Source organism: Salmo trutta, chromosome 5 (genome assembly GCF_901001165.1).
Source record: "Salmo trutta chromosome 5, fSalTru1.1, whole genome shotgun sequence".
NCBI classification, from domain to species: Eukaryota; Metazoa; Chordata; class Actinopteri; order Salmoniformes; family Salmonidae; genus Salmo; species Salmo trutta.
This window is the reverse complement of record NC_042961.1, coordinates 41,479,108-41,490,373: the sequence shown is the minus strand read 5'-3', so window position 1 is coordinate 41,490,373 and position 11,266 is coordinate 41,479,108. Positions and strand designations below refer to the sequence as shown.

The 11,266-nt window shown below is 39.8% G+C and overlaps 1 protein-coding gene across 1 annotated transcript in view; it reads left to right on the top strand.

Annotated features, from left to right (window-relative positions):
- The first annotated feature begins 2,158 nt into the window (after positions 1-2,158).
- The window catches only part of LOC115194162 (equilibrative nucleoside transporter 2), a 32,975-nt gene continuing 23,867 nt past the window's right edge, over positions 2,159-11,266 (top strand). Inside the window, exon 1 of the mRNA XM_029753610.1 lies at positions 2,159-2,440. The gene's annotated coding sequence lies outside the window, so the exon portion shown is untranslated. The remainder of the gene's footprint in view (positions 2,441-11,266) is intronic.

Genomic DNA, 11,266 nt, shown 5'->3' with positions numbered 1-11,266 from the left:
CTCCTCTGAATCCTCTTCACCAAAGAAAAATTCACAATCTGGATCATCAACAGCATTGTCCTCATCTCTGAAACCTCTTCTTCTATTTCACTGTCACAGTCCAGAATTTGTGACAAGGCTTCATTGACTGAAAATATTTTGGAGCTCATTTTTGACTGTCTGTGTCCAGGGGCGAAAATCTGATATCAACTTTGGAGGGGACAATTACATGAAATTTTCTCAAGAGCAATTCCTGAGGGGGACACCAAAAGTAGTGCTGTAACACATAGCCTACATTGTAATATGGTAAATGTATATTGAGGAGCCAAAGAAATAAGGTGTTTGCCGTACTCCTAACTACCGTTACCCAAAACTACACAACTAATCACAACATCAATACCATTGCCTTTAACAAATCTTAGTTCAGTCACCAGTTTAAGTTGAGAGTGGGGGTATCCATGGCATTTTCCAATTATGTTCCTATTTTACAAGTAAAAAAAATTGACAACCTTTCATAATGTTGCCAAACAAAGACTCAACAAACTTACCTGAGACTCCCTGTCTCTGCCAGTCTGTCCCTGCATATCTGTCCCCAACTCTGCTGTCTGTGTGCCATCTTTGCCTGCTCTGCCTAATGACATCATTGTGAAACATTTCCATTAGAATTTCATTTCTTTCTTATGAACATTTTATAAACTAGTATTTGAGATATTAGGCTACTAGGGTTCTTACTATGCGTTTTGGTGTATTGAAAAATACAATGATGTCCGTCTTTTATTTTTCTGCCATTTTTCTACCTGGCTGGCTGGCTGGCTACACACACAGTGTGTAGGTTATTTACAGTAGGAGATGGGCTTCTATCATCTTCAATCATTCTATTTGGGCTTCGATCTAAAAGGTAGCTAGCAAATGTGAAAATGATTAAAATGACAAGAGTTGACAGCTGTATGAGTTCACCATTTAAACAACATATGCTGCAACCTTTTGTAATTTTAATAGTTTGTTTCATATTGGCTGGCTTCCAACAATAGCTGAATTTGCAAAGCTAGCGAGCACCAATTCAGTTTCAGTGGTGTTTGCTATAATCTTTGCTACCCGGGTTAAATAAAGGTGAAATAAAATAAATAAATAAAAGTTCACTTGCGACAATTTAGCTTTTGCAACGAGACCAATAAATATATTTAAGACAATGGTAGAAGAGAGTGTAGTTCTGTTCAGTTTGGATTTCAGTTTATCGCTAACCTTATCACAGGGACTTTGAAGCACTAACTTACATCATCTGCATGCTGATTCCATCTTTGATGAGGTACTAGCTAGCTTAATAGTTAATATTTGCGCGCTAGCTCTGCATAGTCAGCTAGTGTGTGTGCGCGATTGACTGGATTAACCTCACGTCAGTTACGTGCATTGAGTGCCATTCAGACAGTAGATACGACCTCTCTGTTACCTTGCAAACTAAGGAACTGGCAGTGGATCAAACCATTGTGAGGCAAAGGGTGGGGGGGTTGCAATCTTTTGAAACTTAAAAACACGCTATTAAGTGTCTATAATCAGCACAATTGCTTTCATTGCGTATTATTAATATTATTTAAATTACATAGTTATGTTTCAGTGATATATTGGGGGGGACAAATCATATTTTCCCCAGGAAATCGCCCCCGGGATTTCCGCCCCTGTCTGTGTCAGAGATCTGCTGCTCTCGCACTGAGAAAGAGAAGCTTTGGAAACTCCCTTTCACCCAAACATAATCATAAAAGTGCAAACAGAACCAGTCAAAGCAAAATACATGAAAGACACTTGTTTATTTTGGACCCGTGCAAATATCGATACATATGAAAGCCTCCGGGTCGAAATGACCCACAACATCATGTTTGTACATAGAATATACACAGACATTCCACAACATATCAGTGTCCACATTTTGAAGTTAGGTTCATGACCCTAAATGAGGAAAAGGTATTTCATTTCATGAAGAAAAAGACAGGGTAACTAGTATTTTAGACAACTCAAACGTGGAAATGGGTCAAACTGACCCGCAACATTAAGACACATTTCAGTTGAATGCATTCAGTTGTACAACTGACTAGGTATCCCCTTTCCATTGCCCCTGTGTGGGAAGTTGAACACAACAGTTCATTGCAGCCCTACCATTATCACTTCATATTGCCGAAAACAAATAGTAGGTTATGATTTGCATGGGGAGGAGCATCACAGCAATATGCTATGCTGTTTTTGATTATACCGGTATCACGGAAAATGAAGGTTACGCTCAACGTTAGCTTGTTACTTCCGTTCTTAACGATTTGACGCTCGGGCCACGTGGAGTGATACATTTACCGTGTAACATTTTTTAACTATGACCTTCATTTTATCGCTTTGGTATTCACAACGACATCAGCTTTGTTTACCGTCGCGACAGTGAAAACATTGAGCTGACTACCACGTTTCTCGTCGCTACAAGGTGAGTAGGCGCAATATGAGTCTGGCCTCTTCTGCGGCTTGATACCGAAGGCGCGAATGAATTAGTACAATTGTTTCAGTTAATTGTAGCAATCAATTGTTTGGGAGTATAATCGTGTGAATTGGTTTTCTTCATTGTCGGTCTTGCCGTTAGGTGATGCGACAGACAAAGCCGCTCTTGTTCGCCTGGCTTCTGGGATTTATAAAGGGGCCCCGTTTTGTAGTGTTGCTAGAATACTGTTGCCTGCTACTGTCAAATGGGTTGTTTAGTGAAATTAGATAATTGGTACTTAATATGCTGAAGGGAAATATACATCACATTCCCCGACATCTTTAGGCAGAGTACAAGTAACGTTACTCAAGTTTGCTCGTAATGCATATGCCAACGGAGGCATGCTGTAATTCACAGAAGTCTACGTCTAATTCTAAACTGTATTTTCAATTAACTAGATGTATTTAATTCTATTGAAATTGCATATCTGTTGAAGAATGGCGCGGCAGGTGTATTACAGCATGCTCTCAACATTCAGCCAGTCAGCCTTTACAAACGGAGTCTTTCGCATCATGCGCCATGACGGAGTGCTTGGAAATCGTCACCAAAGGACACGCAGTTTTGAAAATTCATAATGGAAATTTCTGTAAATCGCCATGCGACATGCTTGCTTTCTGGACACCACATGGCCAAGACTGACGCCGTCGAGAATTACTCGTAATCCCTGATAAGAGATTCAGTGATAAACTGCGCGGCCTTTAGGCTATCTCTTCTGGAAATTCTGGGTGATCGATCAGACGGGTTTATTTTCTGTACTGGTGTCTGCCATATGATTTGGAAGTGAAAATCAACAGTTCCACTGAGAAGGGCTCTTTAATTATTTGTTACTTTTATTTATTGTATTTTTCTTAACCGCATTGTTGCTTAAGGGCTTGTGAGTAAGCATTTCACTGTAAGGTCTACACCTGTTGTATTTGGCGCATGTGACAAATACAATTGGATTTGATAGGCTATATTTACATCTAGGTTAATGTTTCCCTGCATAGCCTAAGTAAATAAATCCTAATCTTTCTGTTTTGGTTATGACAGTAACAACTAGGCCAGTTGGTGTTCAGACACACTGATAAATCTGGAAGTGGAGCAGCGCCCTATCTAGTTTACACGCGTGTGTGAGTGAGATGGAGAGAAGAAAGAGCAAGAGAGTATGTGTGTTGCCCATGAAAGTAATTTCACAATTACACAGTGCTATGACACATCTATAGCTTGGGAAAACTGGTAAAGATCTCTTTGTAGTCCTGCTGTTCAAGCGAGCCCATGTCCCCATTAAATGCCGCTTTAATCTGATGGACAGCAATTCTGTATGCAAGACGGCCCATTCGCAGTCATGGAATTAAAAACCTAAAATGATTGTCATTTATCCTACTGTACCGTTAATAGGCTACTGTCTGTGTGGACTAGTCTGCTAGTGTGACTTCTAGTCTAGAGGAACAGCAAGGTGCTGAATTGGTGCCTGGGGACTAGTTTAAGGCAGTGACAGAGCGTTCCCAGAAACAGCACAGAATCAGCGCTACAAACACTTTACTTACTAATTCACGAGACAAAGGGTGTCCTGTTCATGAGGATCCTGAGTGCTGTGCTTCCCTCATCACAGAGCAGCAGCATATTTACAACCCCACTCCGGTGGCTCTGGGCCCTGTTTCTCAAAAGCTTCTTAAAGGAAAACTCTACCCAAAAACAATATTTTGGTATTTGTTTAATTAGTCCATTGTTGATATAGTCCCAAAATATTTTGCATGTTAGCAATCAGGTTTTCAAGATGTATAGCTGTAAAAATACAGAAATACAGCTGGTATATGATGCAAAACGCATCATACTGACAGAGCAATGGGACAAGGACATCCCGCCGCCTCTTGGGTCTTCCGGTCGCTGCCGGCTGCGACACAGACTGGGATCGAACCCAGGTCTGTAGTGACCCCTCTAGCACTGCGATGCACACGAGAGGCCCAATGAATCGAAGTTTAATGCTAGTATTATTTTCTCCTTCATGGCATGAGGAGTGGTGGCTCATAAACCAAATAGAATTTATGCGATAAGCTTGATTGGCTTTTTTCTCCCATTGATACCTTTCACACCTTCCCAATCCAGACCCAAACACACATTTGCGTTACACACACGGGGACTTCATTAACATAATGTGGGATGTGAGGGATATATGGTCTTCTCTATTCGCTGTAGAAAATTGTAGAGGAATAATGTTGGGAAACAAGAATCTCAACCTACAGCGGTCAAATGATTTGGCATAAATAGAAGCAGGCACCAACAGCTTGAGGAAAAGTCTAAAACACAAATGTCAAAGCTTAATTACAATATTAGTGGGAATATGTCCATTAAAAACAAGAGCAAGGAATATAATTGGATAAATTAGAAAAAAGATTAGAGATGCAGCCAGATCTGTTTCTAAAATCAATATGGACAGCGGCCAGTGCTGAAAGTTGAGTCGGCACATGTTACTAACAAGAGGGCTTTGTTGGAGCACTAAGAAATAAGAGGTATGCTTACCTATTTGACCGACGCAATTATGTTTATCCATATATTTGTCGGTATAGCTATTTCCTCCAATACTGTCACCATGCACTCCTTAAATAGGCCACCTACCTCCTTTCTGCGTCGGACTCGGGCCTCATGTCTGGGGTGGAAAATGTATGTCTGAAAGTACCATGCTTAGATTCATAATTACATCTCAGAATGAATTCCTTGCAAACAGTGAGAGTTTCGTTGCAAACAAGACACACTGGTTTGGCATTGGAGAAATGTGGTAAGATGAATATAGCTAGACCTATTAATAGAGACATTGGTGATTTTACCACTGTCATCAGATCTAAATTATTATTGTCATTGAATTGATTATCCCACTAACCATGTGTTAAATGTGTAGTGCTATGAATTGGGCAGCGAGGTGACTTGCTAGTAGTCTAATTATGTTCTGGCCTGCCAACTAGCTACAAGCTCAGGAACAATTTGGCTGAAGGCTAAACCTAGTTACCACACCCCCCCCCCCCCCACCTCCCCCTCCTCCCCCTCCCCCCCTCCCCTTGTATATTGAAGCAATAAGGCCTGAGCAGGTGTGGTATTAGGCCAATATACCACAGCTAAGGGCTGGTCTTGTGCAAGACGCAATGCGGAGTGTGGACCACAGCCCTTAGCCGTGGTATATTGGCGATCTATCACAAAACCCTGAGGTGCCTTATTGCTATTTTAAACTGGTTACGAACGAAATTAGAAGAATAAAAATAACAGTTTTGTCAAACCCGTGGTATGTGGTCTGATATCCTCTACGGGATTGGTGACCCTATACCGGGATGGTTGATGCTAATGTGCGCTAATGTGACTGGAGTGACGTTGTAACTCACAGCAAACTTTCCAGGACATAGACATGTCTTATATGGGCAGAAAGCTTAAATTCTTGTTAATCTAACCGCGCTGTCCAATTTACAGTAGCTATTACAGTGAAAAAATACCATGCTATTGTTTGAGAGTGCACAACAACAAACTTATCACTTCAACTGGTTTGATACATTCACCTCTGAAGGTAAATAATGTACTTACATTCAGTAATCTTGCTCTGAAATGTCATCCTGAGGGTACCAGAGATAAAATGTAGCATAGTTTTGTTTGATAAAATCAATTTTTATATTCAAATTGGGAACTGGGTTTCTAAAGTCTGAACCCCTGCTGTTTCTGGCTCCACACCCACCCCGTCCGGCCATCAAGATGTGTGGAAGTTAGTGTATAAGCTAATGATCCATCATGTGTGACATTCCTGGGAGTGTGTAAACTTACATTTTGTATTACCATGTTCTCTATAGTTATGTACTTGAAAATGAATCAATTGATCAATTCGGCACATTTGGACAGACTTGATAAAACATTTTGTGCGGTATTGCAATGCTTCACTGGAACAGTCTGAAACTTTGCACATACACAGCTGCCATCTAGTGGACAAAATCTAAATTGTGCCTAAACTCCAATATTATATTATGGCTTTTCTCTTGCGTTTTCAAAGATGAAAACACAAACCAAAAAACATGCATTCTTTTAAGATGTAATGTGTTATTTTCTCCTACATTTAATTTCACATTTCCACAAACTTCAAAGTGTTTCCTTTCAAATGATATCAAGAATATGCATATCCTTGCTTCAGGTCCTGAGCTACAGGCAGTTAGATTTGGGTATGTTATTTTAGGTGAAAATGTAAAAAAGGGTACGATCCTTTAAGAGGATATACCATGGCTGTCAGCCAATCAGTATTCAGAGCTCAAACCAACCGGTTTATAATGTAAATTCAATCACCCCGTTCACCACCATCATCATTCAAAAATGTGTGGATACACTGCTAAACCAAGAGAACCAGGAGTTCTTCAAGTTAAGTGAAATGATGTTGTTGCTCGCCAGTTTGCTCTGAAGTAGAAACAACGATACAATGTGTCCTAACATCGCCTGCAAACTGCAAAGATGTGAGATTTGTTTCAGTATAGAAGCACTGGTCATCTACATTTTTTATTCCAGGTTGCTTCGAAGTATTTAAGGGCATATCAGATGATCTCCTCTTCCCATAACAGTCATGCTTAGGTTTGCTATAAGATTGAAATCGGAAAGTAATATACCCATGAAAAAACGATGAAATATCGCCACAATACCGTTTGACGTATATACAGTGCCTTCTGAAATTATTCAGACTCCTTGACTTTTTCCACATTTTGTTAAGTTACAGCCGTATTCTAAAATGGGTTAAATGAAGCTGTCCAGTGAAACCACAAGTGGCCATTTGATTTGCGAACTCATCACATGTGAGCTTAATGCGCTAAAGAAACACCGCAAACCAAACATGTGCACTGAATTAAAGGGCAACTAGATTTTTCCCAGAACTCAAAAGTCATCCCGATGTGGTTTAAGCATGGTTGTGAACACAGGAAATCAAATGTTGTTTTTCTATTATAAAGGTGTGAAAACTGGGGGGAAACTAGAAAAAAGGGGGAAATCCGAAACCTGTAAAAACAAAACCGAGAAAATGCAATTTGGGGGGGGAATGAATTAGGATAAAAATTTATTTTAAAAGGCCTTAGTGTTATTTGCTGTACATGACTGCACTTTAGAGTGTGTGTCATCCTGCAGCACAGCATTTTGGGGAAATTTGAGGACCTGTCCAATATTTGCTATGCACCCAAGAGGGAAGAGATTGGGTCATCCTAGAAATGTTTTAAAGGAATATAATATATACAACATAGCTGACACTTTTATCCAAAGCGACTTAGTCATGCGCGCATACATTTTTACGTATGGGTGGTCCCGGGAATAGAACCCATTATCTTGGCATTGCAATGCTCTACCAAGATGCATGACAAGGTTGTAAATACTTTGTGAAGCCTTAATTTAATGATTTATAAAGCCTTTATTATGCTGTGCTTATGTCACCCTTTATAAAACACAGGTTTATGTCATATTTGACATAGTGGGTTTCAACAAAGAAACCACTAATTTGCTCATGGCAAAATGCTATAAATTGGAAGGGAAACAGAAGAAGGGGTGGAAAAGCAGATGAAAAGCAAGGAAATCAGTAAAAAATAAGCTAAAAACCTACTTGGCTTGTGAGACGTATTATTTTGATATAGTGTGAAAACATTAGTAGACCATTATTGGTATGTTATTAGCTTTTATCGTAGTGTTCAAGTGTTGAACTTGAAAGTGCGATGGGGGAAAATGCTGAGAAGAACATTGTCCAAGCCTCATCATATAGCTAAAAGTCCAGTATTTTTTTTTTATAGAAAGCATATCATAAGGTTATATAACCTTCAAGTACCAGTCCTCCTTACTTACCCATTCTTTGCATTAAGTCATAATGCATTTATAATCCCTAACATCACCTGGCATGTGATTGTGTGCTGATAAATCATCTCGATAGCCAGCTGATTCTGCGTTTTTCATTTTCCTCCCAAAACCTGTTTGACAGCAGCCAATGCCAAGTTATGTGAATGTGGGAGTAACATTTTGGTGTTCTTTTTGACAGATTCCATTAAACGTTCCCAAGGTCTGTTATCACACGACTACTGGCCACAGTGAAACCTTCCCCTAGTGTGACCTTGCCTGTCTCTGACCTTCTGTGATTTGTCTTGAAAAAAATGACAAGTAGCCTGAAACCCTGAAAGGACAACTTTACTGAAAGGACTCTTTCATGCCACAGAATCAGGTTTCCCTGTTTTGTTTTTTTCTTCTTCAGAGCCCTCGGTATATAGGTGTTTTCTAATGTCTCTTTCAGGAATTGTAATATTAGTCTGTAATAAACTTTTTTTTTTTTTTTTTTACATATTACCCAACCCATCAATTCTTAGCCTCTAGTCTGCGAAAATAAGTACACAAGAATCCTCAGTCTCCAAGTTTCTGCTTAATCAGCTGATTAAATTGTCATGGGGCAGTGATTTGTGTACGTGCTATTCTCTTGATCGTCTAAAGCTCCCCTTCTCTCTGGGTGATGAGGTTGAGCAGGTCTCTCTCTCACTCCTTCGTAAGGTAGCGTTGTCCATGGTTTACCCAGTTTCATCAGTTCTGCTTGACTGCTTGTCGTGTAGTTAATTATGTTGAAATGACTTTGACCAGACAGATTCACAGCATGGCCGAGCTATAGGCCTACCTCCGGTCTATCACTAGAGGACTGGGTGATCTCGGTCTCCGAGGCCGAGGTGAGTAAGGTCTTGAATCAGGTCAACACTCACAAGGCTGCAGGGCCGGACGGTATTCCAGGGCGCTTTCTCAGAGCATGCGCAGATCAGTTGGCAGGCGTATTCACTGCAATTTCACATGTAATCCCCACATTTTAAGATGGCTACCATCATTCCTGTTCCCAAGAACTCTAAGGCTTCATGCCACAATGACTACCCTCCTGTTGTACTCACATCTGTAATCATGAAGTGCTTTGATAGACTGGTTATGGCACACATCAACTCCATCATTCCAGACACCCTAGACCCACCCACCTAGATAAGAGGAATACCAATACAGCTAAGCGTTCAACAGCATTGTCCTCTCCGAGCTTGTCACCGAGCTTGTCACCAAGTTTAGGACCGGGTGACTGAACCTTTTTTATGTCACTGTACTTGTGCACGTGACATTAAAAACTTGAAACTACTACAGTGCCTGGTGGAAGTCTACACACCCCTTGCATATGGAACCCGTTTTGGTCTTTACGTGTCAAATAACACTTTGACGCGTTAAATAAACTGGTTGACCAATCAGGACCTGAATATGACGTCACATAATAATTTAACACATTCATAAAAAAAAATTATAGTGTAATCAATGTGTAATAACTATCGCTCGTATTTCATATGCACAGCGATTCACCGATACGTATGCCATGATGCTGGTAAAGTTTTGTCTCGTGCACCTGGCGCTGCCGCAGAAGCGCAGACACTTCCCCAAGCTCTGGACAGTGCTGGTCATAAAAAAAAAGCTAGCTAGCTGATGGATACAAACCAATGTTCTAACCTTATCATAGCAAAACGACAATCTAGTTCAGTAGCTACATCTAAAATACCCCTAATTGATAAGACTGTTCTTATTTGATTGATGGTGGGCGGATCCACCTATGTGAAGCTAGCCACAATAGGGATTAGCCACAGTAGTGGACTTTACGATTTGCCTTCAAAATAAAAGGCTGTCATTGACAGTGCTACTTTTAGTAGTGGTGGAGCTTGGCTTGAACATGCAAATTCAGCACACACAACATTCTATAATAGAATTATGTTATTTGACGTGTGAAATGAAAAGCTTATTTGATACAGTTCAAATAACACTATTTGACGCATCGTTTTTGACACGCAAAGACCCAAACAGCGTTCCATACTTGCAGTCTTCACATTTTGCTGCCTTTAAATTAAATTGGTTAAATTCGTTTTTTTTTCTACAAATCTACACAACGTACTCCACATATTCAAATTGAGTGAAAGTTAAATTAAAAAATTAAATTAAATAAAAAATAAATTGAAAAAAATGATTGATTGCAGATGTTTTTACACCCCAGAGTAAATAGTTAGTGGATTACCTTTGGCAGACATTACATCTGTGAATAATATTCTACCAATTTTGCACAACTCTTATGGCAACATACAGTGCCTTCGGAAAGTATTCATACCCCTTCACTTATTCTACATTTGTTGTGTTGCAACCTGAATTCCATATGGACACATTTTTCCTCACTTATCTACACACAATACCCCCCAAAGCGAAAACATGTTCTTAGAAATTGTTGCTAATTTAATGAAAATGAAATATCTAATTTATATAAATATTCACACCACTGAGTCAATATGTTAGAATCACTTTTGGCAGCGATTACAGCTGTGTCTTTCTGGGTAAGTCTAAGAGCTTTGCACACCTGGATTGTTTAATATTTGCACATGATTATTTCTACAATTCTTCAAACTCTGTCAAGTTGGTTGTTGATCATTGCTAGACAGCCATTTTCAATTCCTGCCATAGATTTTCAAGAAGTTTTCAGTCAACTGTAACTTAGGCCACTCTGGAATATTCAATGTCGTCTTGGTAAGCAACTCCAGTGCATGTTTGGCCTTGTGTTTTAGGTTATTGTCATGCAGAAAGGTGAATTTGTCACCCAGTGTCTGTTGGAAAGCAGACTGAACCAGGGTTTCCTCTAGGATTTAGCCTATTCTTAGCTCTGTTCCGTTTATTTTTGTCCTAAATAAACTCCATAGTCCTTGCCGATGCCAGTGATGTGTTGGATTTGCCCCAAACATGACGCTTTGTATTCAGGACATAGAGTAC